The sequence below is a fragment of the Uloborus diversus genome, chromosome 4 (assembly GCF_026930045.1).
Source record: "Uloborus diversus isolate 005 chromosome 4, Udiv.v.3.1, whole genome shotgun sequence".
Lineage (NCBI taxonomy): Eukaryota > Metazoa > Arthropoda > Arachnida > Araneae > Uloboridae > Uloborus > Uloborus diversus.
In genome coordinates this window covers 46,465,023-46,486,322 of record NC_072734.1, presented here as the reverse complement: position 1 = coordinate 46,486,322, position 21,300 = coordinate 46,465,023, and the positions used below count along the sequence as shown (strand labels likewise).

The window sequence follows — 21,300 nt, the reverse complement described above, 5'->3', positions numbered from 1 at the left end:
TTTTCGCTTTTACCAATTATTAAGGAAATAATGAAAACTAACATTATTTTGAGAAACTCGAGAATACTACTAAGGGACGAATTAATTTCTGTAGCTGAAAGCAAACTAAGACTCATCGATTGCGTTAATAAATACTCAGAACAAACTGCTTGTGTTTACGTCAACAGACACACGTGGAACGCAACGTGGCAATGTTTTAGTTTCATTTGCAGTTTTGTAAATCACCGCAAGGTAGCGTATTCGAGCGCTGGAGTTCCGAATTAACAAATTTAAATGTTTTTCATTAGTTTGAGCAAGAGTTTTGAAATCAGCTAAATCCGCGCGCAAGCGCAGTTGAAATGGCAAATTTGTGATAACCTTGATTTAACGTCGAGTAACTTTTATTCAAATGCATCTCAAATTTTCAATGTAGCCGCACAAATACATCGATGACTGAGATGGATTAGCTGGATTAGACAATTACTCCACAGGCAATTTATCAGCGAAGTTGAATGTTTTTAGAGCTCGGCTATAACACTTTAAGGGGTACAGTTGCTCTTTTTGGAGTTCGAGAGACCACGTTTCGAATGCCACCCGAGATCTTTAGTCGCTTTTTTTGAGCAAATTTCACTAATATAAAAGATTTTGAATAATGTTGAAATGAATATTTTTTCGTAAAACAAGTTAAACTAAAAAGAAGAAAATAAAATAATAGTTTAAAAAACTTAAAAAATACGCTTTCGTAGCAAAATTAACTAAAAAGTGAAAAATCATCTTTGGATGATAGTAGTTGACTAATCACTTAATTTTAATGTAATGCAAAAAAGCGTGGGGGGGGGGGGGTTCTTATCAGTTGTCTTGAATTTCTTACATTTGTTGTCCATGCAAAAATGTAAATAGACAGCACCCCACGGTTTTTTGTATTACATTAAAATTAAGTGATTGGTCAACTACTATCATCCAGGCCCGGACTGGCCATAGACTTGACCGGGACATTTCCCGGTGCGCCCTCTCGAAAGGCGCCCATCTGTTCTTTTCTTATTTTCCAAAACAATGTTTTAGCAATATGGAAATAAATTATGTAGAATCAAGAAGTGATTTTGCATGTGAATATTTTCACATGCAAAAGCAATGTTCTTCTTCTTTATATAAATGTTCCCCCTTATTACTGTCATAAAGGCAATTAGTCCCCCCTCCTTTCGTAAACGGTCTGCTCCCGTTTGTAGCTTATCTTTTGCTCCAAGGTTCAGCTGTGAGGACAAAAGCGGACCCATGGTGTTTCCTCAATAAAAAAGGGATGTGAGGTTGAAAGTGACAGCAGGGGCATTCCAAGGTATTTGTGACATAGGGGTGTCCGTAACAAAACTTGTTAAAAGGTTAAAATTTTTATATATATTTAAAAAGCACATTCTAAAGGACACACACGTCATTTTTTTTTCTTCATTTACTTCATATTATCCATGTAATCGCAATCAAAACATCAAAAATACAATTTTTAACGTTACGGACTCTACATTGAATTTTTCTTCAATAGTGACTTGAACCGAATTCTAAGCCAAAACTGGTGCTTGGGACAAATAAAGTAAAGGATTATCTCTAATACATATAATAATTTTAATCAAAAAGTGCATTCCTTAAAAAATTATAAGTTGTGAAAATGGTGATTGTAGAGTCCGTAACAATAATTAGAAGAAAAGTTTTGTTAAAATTTTTATTTATGCATTTTATGTCACTAAATTGAATGTTTTCTAACTTCACCTATGGTGTTACAATATTCTAAAATAAGTTTCATGATTATTTAAATTCGGTATTTTTAATTAATTTTCTAAATTTGGTTACGGACTCTACAAAACGTTACGGACTCTACATATGGCAACCGTTTCAACACAGCTCTTTCTTTACCAAAATGTTTGAACAGCCTGCACAAGAAAAAAAAAAGTAGCCCTTTAAAGGAAATTACAACTTATACTTTAAAAAAACTTTGACTTTCAGAAGAATTTTGACTAAACAAGTAAGTGTATAGGGGGAGTCAGGGCACATTGGTCTGGCTCTCTACTTTTCTTCTTTTTTTTTATCTCATCATAAATTTCAATTCGTAATTTTATTTTCTACCATGAGTTAAAAATTTCTCACCACCCCAGAAAATTTTCAATTCATTACCTTTTTCCCCATTAATACTTTAAGAGAACTTTGTGAAGTGAACCAACCTGCCAGAGTCCCGGTGTCCCCACATTACGAACTCAACTTCTATTACAATTTTAATGTTAAATATTATCCAACAGATTAGAATCAAAAACCAAAGTTTAAAGATCAATATAATTAAAATTGACCAACATTTACTATTACTCTTTTTCAACAATCAGCACAATTTGTGTTTTTAGCAACTTCTCCATTGCTAATACTGAAGTATTGCTTTTTTAATTGTTCTAAAAGTTTTTGTGTGTTTTCTAAAAGTGAAGCAACATACCCCAAGTACTTGGTCTAAAAAAAGTTGTCCTGATTTTTTCCCTACAACAAAAAATAAACTGCTAATACTTAAGAACTAAAAAAACTTATTTTAGCAGAGGAATTCAATTTATTGCTTCATTTTTCATGGAAACCATTTAAAAAAATAAAGTTGCTTAGTTATGAGAGTTAATCAATTAAAAGTAGCACAGCCAAAATAACAGTTTCTGAAATTTGTTCGAAATAACTGTACAATATGATTTCATCATAGGAATTGTAGAACTATAGGCGCTACTTTTTGTTAGTCGTAAATTTAAAAAAAAAAAAGGTATTAAAATTACCAAGGCCGGTTTAACCAGTCCCAATTTACCCTATTATCTTATGGGATGTTGACTGATCTGGTGATCCCGAATTTCAGTATATTTCCAGTGTGACATTTGAAAAATTTCCAGTATAAAATAGGAGTATATATTGTACAAAAAAAAATCACTTTCACGTTAAAATAAAGGAACAAAGTAAGGCATGTCAGATGCCATTTCGTACATTAATATTAGGGCCATTAAACAAAAATATAAGATCTTTCGTGCCATAGATGACTGAGACTGATCATACATTTAATTAATTAAATGCAATTATTTAAACCGGAAATGAATAAAATTTTGTTGCTTAAAAATATATGTGATTCCTGAAGCAAAAAATGTTGCCTTTTTAAATTAAATTAACAGAAAATTTAACTTAACTTTAAAAATGCAATTTAAAAAGTATTGGGTTAAAAACATCTTCTTCCCAACATGTCCCGCCCCCCCCCCCCGCCCTCAAAAAAAAAGTCATCCCGAAATTTCGACTTACCGAAGATGGCCCGGTATTGATCACTTCAGATAACCAAGGTTCTACTATAAAAGTTGAATTGTTAGTGAAATTTGCATTAAAACCTATCTTTTCTAATATCAAATTCAAGACTGAAGAAATCAAGATATCCCTTGGTCTGTTCCAACAAGAGGCCAACTTCAATCTGGTAACCCCCCCCCCCCCCCACCCCTAGAGCTTGGGTGCATCTCCCCTAAATATCCCACAGACCCCCTCCCCCATAATATCAAAAACCTCTCCCCAAAAATGAGAAAAATACCTCTCAAAACACCCCCTAAAAAAACTTCAATGGCACAGTCTGCGGCATGCCCCTCCCCCCCCCCCAGGTGGGCACTTTTCACATATATGATGAAAAAATAGTCATAACAGTTGATTCTATCATTGTAACTATTGAACAATGAGGTAGTATTGTTGTTGTTTACACTCTATAAACAATAATTCAAACAATACTCGAACGTGACAAATATGTAGAGTCCGTAACATGTTCATAATCGTGCAGTTCTTCAGTAAATAATTCCGTAAAAAATATTTTTTACCTTTTTAAAAAATATTTTGGTGCTTAAATGTATTATAGATAAACTGAGACATAGTGGAAAACCTTCATTAGGTAAGAGTAGTTATTACTTTCACAGAAAATTTGAAGATAGTTTAAGCAACAATTTCCATGTCTTTTTAGCGTAGAGTCCGTAACATGCTATATATCTTCCTATATCTTTAGAAATTCAACACAAATCTAAACTTTTTTCAATGTTATGACATAACTACACATAGGACTAATCATTTACAAAAAGTTTAGTTTTACTATTTGCACTAATCATGAGTAGGAGGCTAAAACATCCTTATGAAGTGTAGAGTCCGTAACAGTCAAATACCTTGGAATGCCCCAGCACACATATGTATGGTCAAGAATGGTTTGACTTATTGACTGTACTTAAGTTGCTGTCAGAGCGGAGCTAGCATGACTCCCTGTTCTGATAACGATCATGAGTGCAATAGACGCAAGTACGATTACAAATAATGTTAATTTTTGAAATCGGCGCATTAAAAATAGTGTTATGTCGAAATAAGCCGCATAAAATCAATATTTTAGTGGATGGATGCACACAATGACAGATGTCGCATTTTTAGTCGCTTCACAAAAAAAAAAAAAAAAAAAAAGGACAGGACTGTACGGTAATTTCTAGAGTTTTTGAGTCAAGGCGCCCTTTTTGGAACTTGGATTTTTGCATAACGCCCTTCCCAAAATAAAAGTATGACTTGTAACTGACAGTCAAAAATAAATACGAGTCTTGTATCTGCATTGAATAACCCTTATTTATATTGCAGAGGTTCTGCAAAAAATGGAAAAAAGTTTCATGAATAATAAGTCTAAATTAGTTGAGAAAAAAAATAGTAAAATTTCGAAGTGGTCCTAGGAGGACTGCAGGACTTCCCGGGGCACATTTGGGGAATTACTGGACTAAACACAATAAAGATAGCGAAAAGTTTTAACGATAAAACATTTTTCGATTTCAAACTAAGTTTTGTCAGTTAAAATCATAACAAAAGTTAAAGTTCTTTGCGGTTGACAAGTTTTGTGTTCAAAACGTATTCCAGTTTTTGTAACTGGATTTAATTCCTTCAATCTCTTAGTCTTTTTAGCCAGAGGTGTGCACAAAGGGGGTGGGGCATAACCTTTGGCATTGAAATTTTTAGGGGATCACTTAATATTTTTTAAGTCTCATGTTAAAAGTTACGTTTTCGGGGAAGGGGGGCGCTGCGTAGCATTTGGAGGGAATTCGTCATTGCCCTGGGGGGGGGGTATTGTTGCCCTTGTGTAAAAGCTACAGTACTACCTTCAAAATATTTACATTTGAATTTCTGCATAAAATCCTTATAATATTGCATTTTATGCTGCCTTCCTTTAGCCATATCATTTTGGGAAGTTTTTTTAATCTGTGTTTTCCCCTCATATATGAAGCTCGATACTCCCCCTTCCTCCTTGTGTAGGTTATTACTAATAAATTTTGCATCAATGAAACAATACAAATCATTATGAGCGAAACGAAATTTGAGTTTGAAGAAGGAATGCATAACGAGGTCGGAAATAAGTAAAACGCAAAGGTATTACTAGTGGCGTCGCTAAGGGGCGCGGGGACTGTCCGCTCCGGGTGTGATCTGTATGGGGGGTGACACCCAAAGTGTAATTGCAAGTTTTTGAAAAATAAGAAGCTGAAATGCATTTTCAAGAGTACTAATTTGAAAATTTTCCATTGGGTGGTACCGCCCGAACCACCCCCGATCATGGAATTAATACTACTATACTCAGAATTAGGTTGGTTCATACTGTTTATAGGCATAGTAGTGATCTCTTATACCAACAAACTGAAAACAGATTATCTTTCCATGTGTGTGCGATACGTTTAAAGTAATTATGGGGCCAACAATTTCATATAGACCCCCTTACTTTTTAGATCACTCGACGCCCACATGCGTCTGGGGCAAGTTACATAAAAAGCAGTCATAGTTTTTATTTGTCTTCTGTATATTATCCCACTAAAAACACTTCGTTTTTCGCAAATGCAGTAGTTTCTGAAAATTTTAGGATTTTCATATTTACGTAGATTCTAAACACTTTTTTCTTTTTTCATTATAAAAGGGGGGGGGGAGGGGTGATATCACAAATTACCGCTCCGAGTGTCACCATGCTAGGTACGCTACTGGTATTACAAATATTAATGAGTCACTAAAGACTATATTAGAAATAAAATGCGAGAAATATCGGAAACCTTATTCGTTTTCTATCAGCAGTTATACACATATTAGGAGAGTATATTGCCTACAAGGGCGCCCATATAGGGGGGGCAAGTGGGGCTTTAGCCCCTCCCCCCTCCTTAGAAATGAAAACTTCCTTGCTTTTAATACTTTTTTCTTTGCAAAAATGTATAAAAATTCTTTTCCAGCCATTAATGAATACGTTATTAAAAATGTCAAATTTTAATGTCTCTAATCTGAACTGAAATCGGTTTCCGGGGGGAAAATATTCTGCTAAACCATAGGGAAAATTATTCCCCCCCCCCACCACTTAAAATATTGCATATGGGCTTCTTTGAATGCTTAAAAAATAAAGAGCACTTTTTATTTCACAGAATAAAAGCTAAAGATTCTAACAATTAAAACATTTTATGAGGGTCTTTTGCAGCATTCTTGTACTGTACAAGAGCTTTTGACTAACTATCTTAATGATAAGTAGAAAAAAAGGAGCATACATGTAGACCACACATGTTGACTTTAATGGTTTTATGGCTTTAAATGACGCCTTGTAAGATGCGTTTTATGGATAAGGATTTGCGATGCTTGGGGAATCGGGGCAACAGATTTCTGTTGGACAAGGAAGGACAGCTATCATAAATTTTATCCAGTTAGACGACAGAGGTCCGATTGCTGTTATTGCCGATTTGCATGAATCGAAGAGTCATTTGGATCAGATTTTAGCGTAAGTAAACAAGTGATTTTGAAGCTGCAACAAAATTAGATACATCAAGTCAAGGATCTTTTCAACAGTAGATTACTCGTTTCGGTTTTCATTTTCTTTTTATTGCGAAAATATTTTCCTTCATGTATAATCTTAAATTATAGAATTACGATATATGATTCGTAAAAAAACTAATATGATCTATGAGCTGCGAAATGACAAATAAATGATATTGCAAAATTTTCCACAATACACAGGGCCGATCCTAGCAGGTGTGCAGAGTGTGCACCGCACAAGGGCGGTCAAAGAAAGGGGCGGCCGCAGACCGCATCATATAGTTCTTTTAATCAGGCAAAATTCCTCAAGAATTTCTCAAAAGATAACTTATAATAAGTCAAATAAATATACTGAATTTTAAATGTTCAATTATCAAAGTAAGTGCCGATTTCCCGACAGCATAGCATAGTTTAAGAAAAATAGATTGTTAGGGAACATTGTGTTGGTTCATTGTCCATTAATATCTACTCTTTACACACATGCTTTATTTGGTTGCAAAATTTATGACAGAACCGGTAATCAGGCTTGTATACAGGGGAAGGGAGATGAGGGAAATGGCCCCCTCCTGAAGCATGAAAGGGTGCCTTCTAAAAGGAACAATCAGGGCCCAGGGAGGCCCCCAAGCTTTTATAGAGCTAAACAATGAAGACATATTTCATGTTATATTTAAAAAAAGCTGTATTGATTAGATACTCTCGCTAGCATTTCAAACAACAAATTCTGTTTTCAACAATCGCGGATGCGTGGAGAAACAGAGGAAAATTGCGACTCCCCTGAGAGTCAAACATATATGAATGACAAACTAAAATTTTGTAGTTTTCCCCCTTTACAGTATTTTTTTCGAATTAAAATCATGAATAAACTGCCCCGGGTAGTAAATTTAAATGTGGCTCCAAAACGAAGATTCAAAAGGATGCCATGACCTCTTTGATGAGACTAAAGAAGGCTTAAAATGGCGTTTTTAGGACTTTAGTTTCGGGAAATTTTGCTGTTTGAACCACCGATCTTAAGGACCCAATTAAATCTCTGATTCACCCCTTCCAACTTAACTTAATCAAATATAGCCTGAAAATGTTGATTTTAAAATCCAAAATGGGTTTTCAAAGGACAGCCCTTCTTAATGTCATCAAAAATTGCTTAAGGACATTTTTCGTATTTCTTTTTCGAAATTTTTGCGATGGAGGACCCCGAAATCCATTCCCAAACATTACTACCAAAGATAATCTCAATTAGCGTTTAGAGAGGCCCCTAATCCCACCCTCTCAGTTTGAAATTGACTTCAGTTTCAAAAAACAGTTCGTGAGGGCACATTGAACCTCCGCCCGCTCTTTGTTCCATTGTTATCAGACAATGCCTTAAATACGATTTTGGGATTTCAATTTCTAAAAAACTCTGGAGGAGAACTGCCTGGCTTATGTAACTTTTCAAGGCGCTAGGGCATATACACATCAATCGTTGAAGTGAGGTGGACAAAAATCTCTAGTTTTGTTTTTCAGATATTAATATCGAAAAATATCCGAAGATCCGCCGAAGCTTCCCAGTTTTGTTAACGTTACCAAAGATAGCATAAAATTGCGCTTTTAGAAATACCCTCTTGGGAGCTCCAAAACCCTTCCTTCCTGAAAATAACCTAAAATGGATTTTAGTTCCGAAAAATATTCTGGTTCGGAATATTTTCACGTTCCCCTATCGTTTTCAAATGTAGCCAAAAATAGGTTTTTGAAACAATAGTGCCGAGAAATTACCGGAGGAAAGCCGCCAGATCTCCTACCGCCACCAAAGACAGCCTAAATTTGCGTTTTAAACTTCAATTTCGAAAACTTTCAATGGGAGATTATTGAATCTCCCTCCCTCTAGCAACATCAACAAAGATAGCACAAAACTGCTTGTTTAAAACTTCAGTTTCGGGAAATTTTCGGGAAGAGTGCCGATCTTTCCTAAGCTACGGTCACAAATAAAGCTTCGAATTGATTTAAATTTTGAAAGAATTTAGAAGAGAACTCCAACATTACTTATCCCCTGAAGTCTCGAAAAAGTTCCTAAAACAGCGATATTTGACGTCAATTTCGAAAATTTCTCCATGCACCTTGAATATACCTGACTCTTTTTTCCTTGCAACCAAACACAACCAAAGATTACTAAAACTATTTTTGGTACGCCAATTTCGATAATTTTCTGGGAACAATCCCCCCTCCCTGATTTTCCCCCCTCCGTCCTTTCTCTGATGTCACCGAAGACAGACTATAAAATGCGTTTTTACGACTAGTAAATTTGGTATCTATTATTTTCTTCGAAGATATAAATTGTATCTAAGGAGTTTCTTACTACAGTAGACCTCGTTTTAAGCGGGTCCATTTTACGCGGTTTCGATTATGCACGTTGTAAGATTTGACACCTTTTTCTTTATTTTACGCGGATGCGGCAATGCAAACAGATAAAATTTCCCCTCTCCAAAAACTCCAAAATATTGCAGATTGCACGTAATAAACTGCATTTTGGCGTGCTAATAATCGAGCTTGGACCATTGGAGACATTTTATGCGATTGGTTCCAGAGCTCTTTCCAGAAGTAAAGTTATTAAACTCACACAGTTCAGAACTCACTGGAAGAAGAGCTTTTAGGAGTGACAAAGGCGATCAAATCCAACGAGGGTACCGACATCAATGACACACAACCAAAAACGTTCACATTGAAAAATTTGAGCTATTCCTAGACAATAGAAATGATCTATCTGATTTGTTAGTGAAGAAAAAATTCTATCATGGAAATGACGCAAGTGGTCATGGATGCGTTAATGCTCTGTAAAGAATGACAGAGAAAAGTTCTTAATGACTGCCAAAAGACTATCATAGCCCGCTCCTCTTTATAAACAGAAAACGAAATTGATATGTGTTTTCTTTATGCACGTTGTGCAAAGTCGATATAAGTACACGTTAAACTTATTACACAATTAGTCATCACTAGAATGAAGTATTTTGTCATCTACGGTACCAAACTCCTATTTTAACACTAGTATTAGGACTCAATTTACGTGGCTTCGATTTACGTGGCATTTTCGTGGAACGTAACCCCCGCGTAAAACGAGGGTCTACTGCATAAAACTTTTCTTCCTTTTTATAAGTTCATCAGTCTTGTTTTTTTCTTTTTTCTTTCTTTTTCTTTTTAAAATTAGAACTTGATATAGAAATTTGAAGAAATATTTATATGGACGTCAAAGATTATTCAAAATATGCAAATTAATCTTGAGGGGCGGCACATTAGGTCTTTGCACACGGGCGGCCGACACCCTAGGATCGGCCCTGACAATACATATAGTTAAAAAAAAACAAAGTACTTAGTTAAGTTGAAAGATAAAATCTAAGTGACTTATGTTATAAATTGAAAACTATTATTTTAAGCAGTAAAAAATATTAAGATCAAGCGTCTCCCTGAACTATTTTTTTTTTTTTTTCATTCTCCCTCTCTTTTTAATATGATTGGTTTATTTCATGACGGCTCTTTCTAATTCACGTCAATTTTCTAAAACAAAATTTTACACTCAAAAAGTTTTCGAACTTTAAGACAACAATGCCGTAAAAATGAGTGAAAACGTTTTAAAAATGTTCGTTTGCTATTATGTACTTTTAAAATATAACACTTTGGATAGCGAGAATTTCTGAAACGAATTTTCAGAAATTAGATCCTGTTCTAAGAATGGAGGGAAAATATCAACACGAAACACCCTCCTGTTTTCTTACGCTGCGGAATAAAAAAACTTGTAGTTTTATTTTTACTTCGAAAAAATTAAGGAATTCTTAAATGAAAAAAGGAGGCAAGGGGAAAATTAGACAAGATGGTCAAGAAATTTATTTGTTCTTTTCGATTGAAATCGTTACGTTTTCTTGCAAAAGTTTTATTAATAAATTAATTAATATTATTAATTCATTTATTCCCCATAATGGTCACAAACAATAACAGAAATTTTAAAGGTATATCCATACATAAAAAATTATTTCTTACATAATTTAATTTTCAAGCTTTTCCCAATAGTTGCAGTGTTATCAAAATGATATTATTTATTAGAGGCAATCAGGTGCATTGGATGAGTTAAGAGTTCGATTGGTTGTATATTCTTGCAACTTTGATCCAAGATATTTGCTATGACATTATCATGTTAAAATCATACTAATAATAAATAAATAAATAAATGAATATCGGAATTGGAAAAAAAAAATCAGTCTTTAAAAATAGACTTCAAAGACTCTAGATATTACTTATGTTTGATTTATAAAAATATGTATTGCAAATATTAAGCAAAAAACATTACATTTTAACTCATTTTTATGGTAGCAGTTACTGTGTAGCATAAATAAGCCGATTTCATTTCAAATGCTTAATTCGTATCAAATTTGACGTTTGAGATGCAAAAAAATAATATTATACATTAAGCACAGAACAAATGAGTAAACATAATTCGATTTTTTTTTTCTGAAATTAATTAATCACTTGTGTCATTTCTTATGTTATATCCGCACTAAATTCTTCATCTTAATTACACTTTATTAATTTTCATTTTTGATAAGTTATAATATTTCTTGACTTACCTAATTTGTAAAATCATGTTTTCCGTTCATGACCGAATGCCTTTCTTGCATTACTATTCATCTTAAAACGTACAATTTTTCTTTTAAACTAGTAATGAGATCTTTAACATCATAACCTGTGAAATTCATTACCACTCGCTCCTATTCTCAAAATAATTGCATAACTAAAATGCTTTTACAAAAGCACCATGCAGAGATGCAAAGATTTTTAACAATGCTATAATGAAATGATATTTTTAATTTATTCTTTTTGAGTTTTGAACTTTAGCACATTAAATAAAGTGAAAAACATTTTTTTAACAGTCTTTGGAAACGGACAACCATAGGCGGATTTAGGAATGAGTTCCTGGGGGGTCAGTATGAATTTTTTTTAAGCAACATTTTTATTGCCTCCCCCCCCCCACTCCCATGTTTTTGTCTGTTTCCTGTGATGCCTAAGTCCATGCTTTACTTTTTCGTGTGTCGTTTTCATTAATGTGTGTTTTCATGCTGTCCTTTTTTAATTGACTTTAAGAGAGGGAGCTGGTATCAAGAGAGTGACACAGGGCTCCCTTTTAAGTGGGAAATAGAATATCTCCAATTTTAGGAGGCCGGGGGCTTCCCCCCCAGAAGAAATTTTGTAAAATGAATATAAAATTCTGCATTTTGAAGCCTTATAAAGGTTAACTGGATAGACATAGAAATTGATAACTAGATTATACAGTTGTACAGTATTGTTCAAAGTTTGTAAGAAACAGCCATTTTAAGTTTGGAAAAAAAAAACCTATAGATTTCTCATTCCAACAACCTTTTTTTTAATAATAAGTAGTGCAAAAAACGAAAAGGAATAGAGGTAGTGTATCATTTTTTTTTCTGGGTAAACAGAAAAACAATATGCAGTAGAAGTAATTGGAGCCACTTGACGTTAAATCCCGGTTATCACAAATTTGCCATTTCAACTGCGCTTGCGCACGGACTTAGCTGATTTCAAAACTCTTGCTAACATTTTAAATTTGTTAATAAATATGAGATAGCAACATATAAAAATTAGAAATCACAAAGCTAACTCTGGTTTAGTTTTTAGGCCTCGGTGAAGATTGAGTTTTGAGTCTTATTAATGGATTCGGAGTCTGATTTTTCTATCAATGGCCCTTTTCAGGGCTAAATTTTCAACCTCAGAAGAGCGTACTAGAATTGCAGCATCACTTCTACTACAAAGCCGAACCATCAACCTAAATAAAAATGTATAATACTGCTAGTTAAGCCTAACGTAAAATATCCACAAAAGACGGACATCTGTGTACTCATATTCCAATCATTTTTGAAGTACCCAACGGTTTACGTTAAGTAAATATTTTCAAACCAATAAATATTGAAGTGTCATTTTCCCCTTTTCATTATAAAGATTATTAGGTATTCATATCCGCAGTTTTATATAATACATCACGAAATCGCAGTGAAAATATTCTAATCGCAGTCATTAATTTGTTGGGACTCTAGCTCAGCATAAATATAAACAAGCAACACAAAATCTTAAAACAGAAATCCCAACAAGCTACGTCCGCGCGCAAGCGCAGTTGAAATGGCAAATTTGTGATAACCGGGATTTAACGTCTACTATTGGAGCCCACTTTGCTTAGGATTTTCAAAGACTTATCTAATTATTTTCAAGGACTCTAGAATGAATAAAAAATTTTAATGCACTTCATTTGTACTTTCCAGTCTCTGATATTTTAGTACTTGATTGTAAATTTTTACAGTCCTGTTCTAACTTTGTGAGAAATAGCTATTTTAAATTTAAAAGAAAAAAGAAACCATAGATTTCTCATGACCACAAATTTTCTTCAGTTGCAAGTGGGGCAGAAAACGAATAGAAATTAATAGAAGTAGTGTGTATTTTTTTCCGTGCTAAACAGATAGACAATATGCAGAAGAAGTAAGATAAAAGCAATCAATACAAAAGAATTTCCAAAATACTGCATTCGGGATTGAATAAATAGCAAGATATGAAATATGTGAGTCACAAAAATTTATTTCAAATAATATGTTACCAACGTGAGAACCCTGATTTTTACATTTTTAATACAGGATGTGGCAATGAGCTGAATTTGACATATTTTGGCATTCCTCCCCCTCTACCATTTGTTAGAAATATTTAAAATTTAAGGTTTGTAGCCACACGTTTCCAAATATTCAAGGTTTTCAAGCACTTAAAAATGAAATTAGTTTTTTCAAGCAATTTCCATTTTTTAAGGAACGAATCATGAATTTTTTTGGGAGTTAGGGACCCACTTCAAAGCAGGGGCCCTAAGCAATAGCTTGTTTATCTTATAGGCAAATTCGGCCCCATTTGTAATTCAAGTTTTTACGGTTAAAGGATTTTTACGATTTTACCAATCTTTGTTAAGCTTTTATAGACTTTTATAAAATTTCAGCAAAATTTTCCAAAACTTTTGATGACTCAATTATTTAGATTTCAATAATGACAAGGACTGACTCACTTAGACTTTGATGATTATGACTTTTTAAACAGTATTTATAAAGTAATTAAAATTGTACTCTTCCTCTAAGTAAAAAGATTCATTGAATCAAAACACTCAGACAACTGAAATTTATTCAGTTTGCGATAGAATTTATTTTCTCTCTTTTTTAAGAGAGAGAGAGAAAGAAGGAAAAAAAAACTATGTTTTTTAGAATTTCTCAAAAGGCCAATTAATCTACTAAGAACATAAATATTATGCACAAATATACTTGAAATGTGGACACAAATCATAATGAGTAGATCTTTCTGTCAGCGCAAATGGGAGTGGGGGGGGGAAGTTTTTCCCCCTTTGCTTTAGGTTCTAATTTGTTAAAACAATTGTCAATTATTATAAGTGTTGCAGTTTAATGTATAGCTCGTTTAACCTATATTTTCATTTATATACTTGCCCAAATGGTTTTCAGTCCAAAATAGTGAATTAAGACACATTTTCAGCACCCCAGTGACAGCTGTACTATTTATTTAATGTTCGTTTTTTTTTCTTTTCTCTTTTCTTTTTTTCCCATCAGAAAAGGACATTCGCTTTTCTCTTCATTTTCATTGAACTATTCAAAAAAAAAAAGTCATGATTTTTTTGTTTTAAGATTTTGGAAGATGTGTTGTTAATATATAAAGTCCTCCCAAAACTGGGGGGCATTGCCCCCTATGCCCCCCTAAAAATTCACCCATGCCCTTCTAAACTATTTTAAAGAGAAAAAAGAATTTTTTTTTTTTTTTTTAATTTTTGGAAAATGTGCTGTTACTACATGAAGTCCTCCCAAAACTGGGGGGGGGGGGCATTGCCCCCCTCTGCCCCCCCATAAATCCGCCTATGCGGACAACAGTTTCAAATGTGATGTACATCTCTTTTTAATTTTGAACTGCAGAAGCATTTTGTCGAAAGTAACCAACTAGCATATGATATGCATGAAAAATACGAAAAAAAAAAAAAAACTTGGGCATGAACATTGATCGCACAGAGAAAAAAGCTCGTCAGCTAAAGAATCGACAAATTTATGTGAAAAATGACAGCATCATGTTTTAAAACTACAGCAGGTACCAGTGAAAAATATTCAATCAACAACACAAAAAATAATGTATCACGGCAAGAGATGTTGTCTCCTAATGCTATTGAACTAGTGATGATGCATTTCCGGAAGAAAGATGAATTTTCGAAGAAGTGCTTATTGAGAAACATTTAGCAAAACTTCTCATTCTTAGAAATAAGAAAATATCCCCCCCCCCCCCCAGCGTTCTTCAAATTTTCAGGGGTTATTTTGGGGGTTTTTCCTCTTTTTTTAAGGAAGGGTTTCTTTCTAGGGGGTAATCAGTAATATTTAATTGTGACTACACTCTTGGGGGAGGGAGGGGGAGGTCTCTCCTACTATTGTTGAACTTGCAAAAAATATGACTTCTCTTTTGGATATTTTCTGTAACAAAAAAAAAAGGGCTTTATTTACTTCTCAATGATTTTTTTTATCCCCTTAAAATGTCCGCACTATCTCTTAAGTCCTTAGATATTAGTGAGACTAAATCGGCGCCCTTCAACTCGGCTTTCCCGCGCCCTTTTGACCACCAAGTCCGGCCCTGCTATCATCCAAAGATTATTTTTTACTTTTTAGTTCGTTTTGCTACGAAAGCGTGTTTTTTTTAGTTTTTTAAACTATTATTTTTATGAATCACACCAAACGATTGTATGCAAGTGTTGCAAATATGTGAACAGCCCCGTACGGTTCGTCACCTATCTAAAAATTACTGAAACTCGGCTCATTAGATCGCTAATATCTTTCTAAATTTTTAAGATGTAGAACAGGAATTTTATTAGAAGTTTAGGGATCCACTTGGGTTTTAAACTACTACATTGATTTCATTAGTACTAGATCAACATCCTTCACGGCTTATATTCATGTGATTTTGTTTTAAAACTTTATGTTTTTTGAAAGGAAAGTTTCATGTTTTTTCACTTTTTACCAAAAATATCTTTTCAAACACTTTTTTTTGGGAAGAAAAAAAATCTATTTTTAAATTAACTCAAACACTTTTGAACTCAATTTTGTTCAATATTCAATCTTACTACTATTATATATGCGAAAGTTTGTATGGATGTATGGATGTTTGCAGAGCCCGATCATTCTGATATTTGACATGGGGCACATTTCTATTTCAGGGCCCCCCAAGGGCCGACTAAGATTTTTTAAGACACTGTTCATTAAATTCATTTTGTGCCCCCCCCCCCCCTTCCTTCCCGCTTATTCTATATAATGAGAAGCTATAAAATATTTCGATACTTGCATATTAGCACAACCGTGCTAAATTTGGTGGTACTTCATATCACAATATAATATACCATACATTTAAAAAGTGGAAGAGATTTTGTATACAATAATTATATAAGTTGTGGTTAAACTTTGCCCGTTGCCGTAAATCGTAAATATCAAAATTATCTATGATGTAACTTTTAACAGTAAATAGAAACTAAACTTGGAGTGGTTTTGGAATTTGCAAAGAGATCAAATTTTTAAGGAGAGTTTTGATCAACAAAAAAGAGATTTTTACCTTGTCTTGGCATTTGCAAAACTATCAATGATATCATTGTACTCCAGATTCTGAATGAAATCATTATTTATTTTTAATTAGCATGATAAATTATGGGGATTTTGGGCCCCCTTGAAATCTAAGAGGAGGGGCCTGTGCCCCGCATGCCCCTGTGGTAATCAGGATCTGGATGTTTGTTACTCTTTCACGCAAAAACTACTGAACGGATTTTGATGAAACTTTACAATAATATAGCTTATGCATCAGAATAACACATAGGGTAGCTTTCGTCCCGTTATGGGGGGCAAAACCCCCTTAGGGGGCAATAAAACACAATTTTTGTATAAATTCTCTAATATTGGGATGAAAACATACTTGCACATATTTACATTATATGTCCATCGAAAGCTCTGATTTTTCTGATGAAGATGGCACCTGTTCGAAATTTCTAAGTAGAATAAAAAACGAGTTATGAGCTTTTTAGTTCCATGTTCGAAGGCTTTCCTCAACTCAATACAGTATTTAGTGTATCATCTCAACTCCCTGTCGATAGCGACAATTGTTGTATTGTTGACTATCTTTGCTTTTCGTGACTGTTCAAGGCTTTTCACAAGTCAAATTTTGAAGTAAGATTTTTGCACAAGATTGGCAAGTAATACATGATTTGGCTGATCATTTTCCACTTAAACGGAACTTCAATTTAATTATTGGTTTTTATTATTATTTATGCTGATTGAACACTTACTCATTATCCAATCAACCAGCAGATCGCCAAAATTTTTGCAGAAAGATTTCCGTAGCTGATGCATTTGGCAGTTTTTTCAACGTCGCTGTTTTTGAAGCCGAAGACTACGTCATAATTTTTCTCAGCTTTCACCATGTAAACAAAATATCGCCAATCAAAGAATTTTCAAAAGATTTTTTTTACTGTGTTAAATAATCCAGCAACTAAATTAGGCAAATCCATCAACAGCACAAAAACTTCCATTAATTTTCCTTTTTGCAGAATTTCAAACAATCACCAAATTTTACTACTTATTTTGGAACCATTTCGGATGAAATTGTTTAGCGCCATTTTATGGTGACCAAAAGTATCTCAGCATATGGCGACGATATCTCTGTAACGAAAATTAATATCATATCGTTTTACAAAGTAAGGAAAGAATGGGGGAGCATCATCGAAGGTACCCCCAAATGACTTTCGCAAATTCGGTAAAATCGCACCAAAAGCCCACAATGATTGAAATTTCCCAAAATAACTAAAGCAATATAAGGGGATTACGAGCGCAGCTACTTTTTTTTAATCACTTCGTACTTCATTAGCCATACAGAGAAGGTTTTAGACTCCATGTTAAAAAAAAAGGATCAACAGATTAATCTTTTTAAACATGAGAAGATTAATTTCATGTTTTGGAAATTTGTATATGCTTAAATTTAGTGCTTTCGTTTCTAAATCAATACTATTTCGTTCATTTTACTTATTGCTATTTTAGTTTTATGGGTAAGGAAGAAACTCGATTTTTAATCACGTCAAAAAGATGTGTTTTAAATTCTTTCACTTAAAACAGAAAACAAAAGCAAGTAACGATTTTTTCTCATAATTATTACTGACCCAGGCAACGCCGGGTATTTTTGCTAGTTTAAAAATAAACCTATCTGATGTTTACGTAGTTAAAAGTTGCCACAAAATCCAACAGATATCGCTGAAGTTTGACCGAGTTTTTTGTTTGACTAATTGATTTCATGCTACAATTTTTGTTGAAATGACTGAGCCTGATAAGGCGCGTATCAAGTGAAGCCTTGGTTTAGTCAATACTTGAATTACATTTTTTTCGTGATTACAATACTTCCTTTATCTCAGGTATAAATAGGGTAATAATCGGTTGATAACTTAGAATGTGCGCGTCTACTTATGTTCTTTCGTTATAGAAACAACATTTCCTAAAGAAATAATTTTTTTAACATTTTTCTACACTCATAAAAGTATGGTAATAAGCGTAGAAAGTTAATTTCAAATGTAAAGAAGTTGGATGTTTTTGAAAACACTTGAAATGAATTTTTGATGAAAACACTTTAATGATTAAACCCATACTTTGTCGCAAACTGATGCAAAAACTGTTTTTACACAGTTTTATTTTCGAAATATCGACAGTTTTAGCACGATTCAATGGATTATTCGCTAAATATTGCCAAATAGAAACCAGATTCGAAAAATCATTTATTTCGCAAAATTTGTCACCAACTTGACGTTTGTTCGCCAAATTGGCGGAAAAACCTTGTCGACATACCGCCAAGTGTTACCAAATTATAACATCACTTGAGTTTGCGTTGAAATCATCACTGGTTTGTCCCAAAAAAACGTGTAATAGACCCCCTTTGTAACATATGAATGCAACCAAAAGGAGAGGTACACAACTAGGTCCCACTCAGAATCTATACATACAAAATTTCTATTTCATGCGAGATACATACGTACATACATACGCACGCACATACGTCAGACTTGTCTAATCAGAAAACTCGTGAAAATTAGGTTTTTGATGACGGGGACACACGACCAAAATAAATAGATAAAAAATAATCTATGCATCGAAAAGCATGTTATACTATGCTCTTTCTATTGATACTTATTTACTTTTCTCAAGATATACTGTAAAATGGTTCAACTATGGGCCACTTTTTGATGTTTTCATTGAAAATTCCGTGTACATCTTTGATTTAGAAATTTGAGGACTTTAGCAATGGTGGCTACACATTTCGTCTTTCGAGTGAAATGCTTAAAAAAATCTAATTTGGAAAGAAGAGGAAGGGGAATTTTCCCCCCGTGGCCCATAGTTGTACCCTTATGGGGTACAAGTATGCACCACTACGGGGTACCCTTACGGGGTACAACTATGTGTACACCTCATTTACGGGGTACACCTCATTTTAACCTAGAAAACACATTGAAAACTTGATCTGGCATATTGTTGTCTGAGACTACACTTTGTCTTATGCTTGAAACTGTGTAAAAAAATTTTTTAGTCCATCATTTACTTTTTTTTTCATTTTTTTAAGAATTAATCATCACTTGTCGTATAGAGTGATAAATAAAGTTCAACATGGAGAATGTAGGTAACGTTCTTTATTATATGCCTGGGTTTGATATAGAAACATTTGAAAACTAGAAAAATCTCACAACTAAAGGTTATTTACCTATACTTAGGTCACGTTTTGGAATTCGAATTCTTATTCCAAATCTCATCCAAATAAACAATTTTTAAAAATTATCTCAGTTTGTATTTGGTTCGGATTTCAGTCAGCACCTTCTTCAAAAATTCCTATGAGTACGGGCGATAAGGCGACCCCAATGCTTTCTTCTGTCTTTTCTCGTCATTATTTACTATAAATAACACTAACTATAACGAAAGCATTCCAACTGAGGGTAAAATTACTTTTAAATAAAAAAAAACGCCTTCAAAAAACTACAAGGAAATAAAAAGCAAAAAATAACCGATTACACTTACATACTATTTCCTACCCAAAATTAGAAATGAAATTTATTTTACAATTTCTGTACAAAAATCAACTAAACTAAACACCCAGTTATAAAACAAACACTGATTTTAATTGCTATACGATGAATTATTTTAAATACCTAACTAATTATATACGATCCCTCAATATTTAATAGCATTTTGAAGTCGAATCCTCTTATACACAACTACCTAACGTAACTGACAACCCACCGAATCCTAAATTAAACACTAATTTAACTTAAACACGAAATTAGTCTTGAAAACTAAACCTACTCAGTTACTTTAAATAGTAGTTTATAAGAGGCCTCAACTTCGAGTACGCTCTTCTGAGGTTAAAAATTTTACCCTGAAAAGGGCATTTGTTTGATAGAAAAATCAGACTCCGAATCCATTAATAATTAAGACGCAAAACTCAATATTTACCAAGGCCTAAAAACTAAATCAAAGAAAGCTTTGTAATTTCTAATTTTTATCTGTTGTTATCTCATACTTATTACCAATTTTAAAATGTTTTTAATTAGTTTGAGTAAGATTTTTGAAATCAACTAAGTCCGCGCGCAAGCGCAGTTGAAATGGCTAATTTGTGATAACCGGGATTTAACGTCGAGTCCATGGAACGACATGAATAGTGTGACAATGAAAACAATTCTGTCGAAGTTTAAGAAAAGTCGCCAAACTTCAAGACTTGGGCGAGAAATGGAAGATACGACCAGACTTCAACGCGTGCATGTGGTAAGACATCCATCTTCAAAGCGTGTGAAAAGGTGTGTTCCATTTCTCAATGAAACTCACTAAATTTGGCGAGTTTTTTTTGAAAATTGCGCAGGCATTAAGACCTATAAATTTCGATGACAGGGACAGGAGGGCAAATAATCCAAGGCTCCGGAAGCATATTTTACTATGTTCTTTCGATTACTACTCATTTAGAATTTTTTCATCATCACACTACAAAAAATACAAAATGAAAATTGTAAGTTGGGTGGTTACAAAAACCATAAAAGAGTACACAAAAGTCCAACTAACGCAATTATTTTTAATCGTAGCATAAAGTAATTTTTAAAAAGTACATGTAGCACAAAAGCTAGTATTTTTGGTCTAAAAAAACTTTTTATTTTCGAAGTAAATACATGGAGAGTTACTTTTTTTTTTTTTTTAATCAATACTACCAGTATATTGGAAATTGTTCGAGCTTTTCAACGTCGAATTTCAAGTGAATGCAAAGGGCTGCATACCTTTTTTTTTTTTTTCAAGTTTTGGAAGTACAAAGTACTTGTCACTTTTTGCAATAATGCCGTTTCTGAAAACATGCAGTTTAATGTTTTCAGAAACGGAATGTCGGTCTCTCGCCGTTATTTTTGTAAGC

The 21,300-nt window shown here is 33.6% G+C and overlaps 1 protein-coding gene across 2 annotated transcripts in view; it reads right to left on the bottom strand.

The window, feature by feature from the left end:
* The window catches only part of LOC129220147 (rabphilin-1-like), a 105,795-nt gene that overhangs the window by 18,945 nt on the left and 65,550 nt on the right, over positions 1–21,300 (bottom strand). The window lies entirely within an intron of this gene.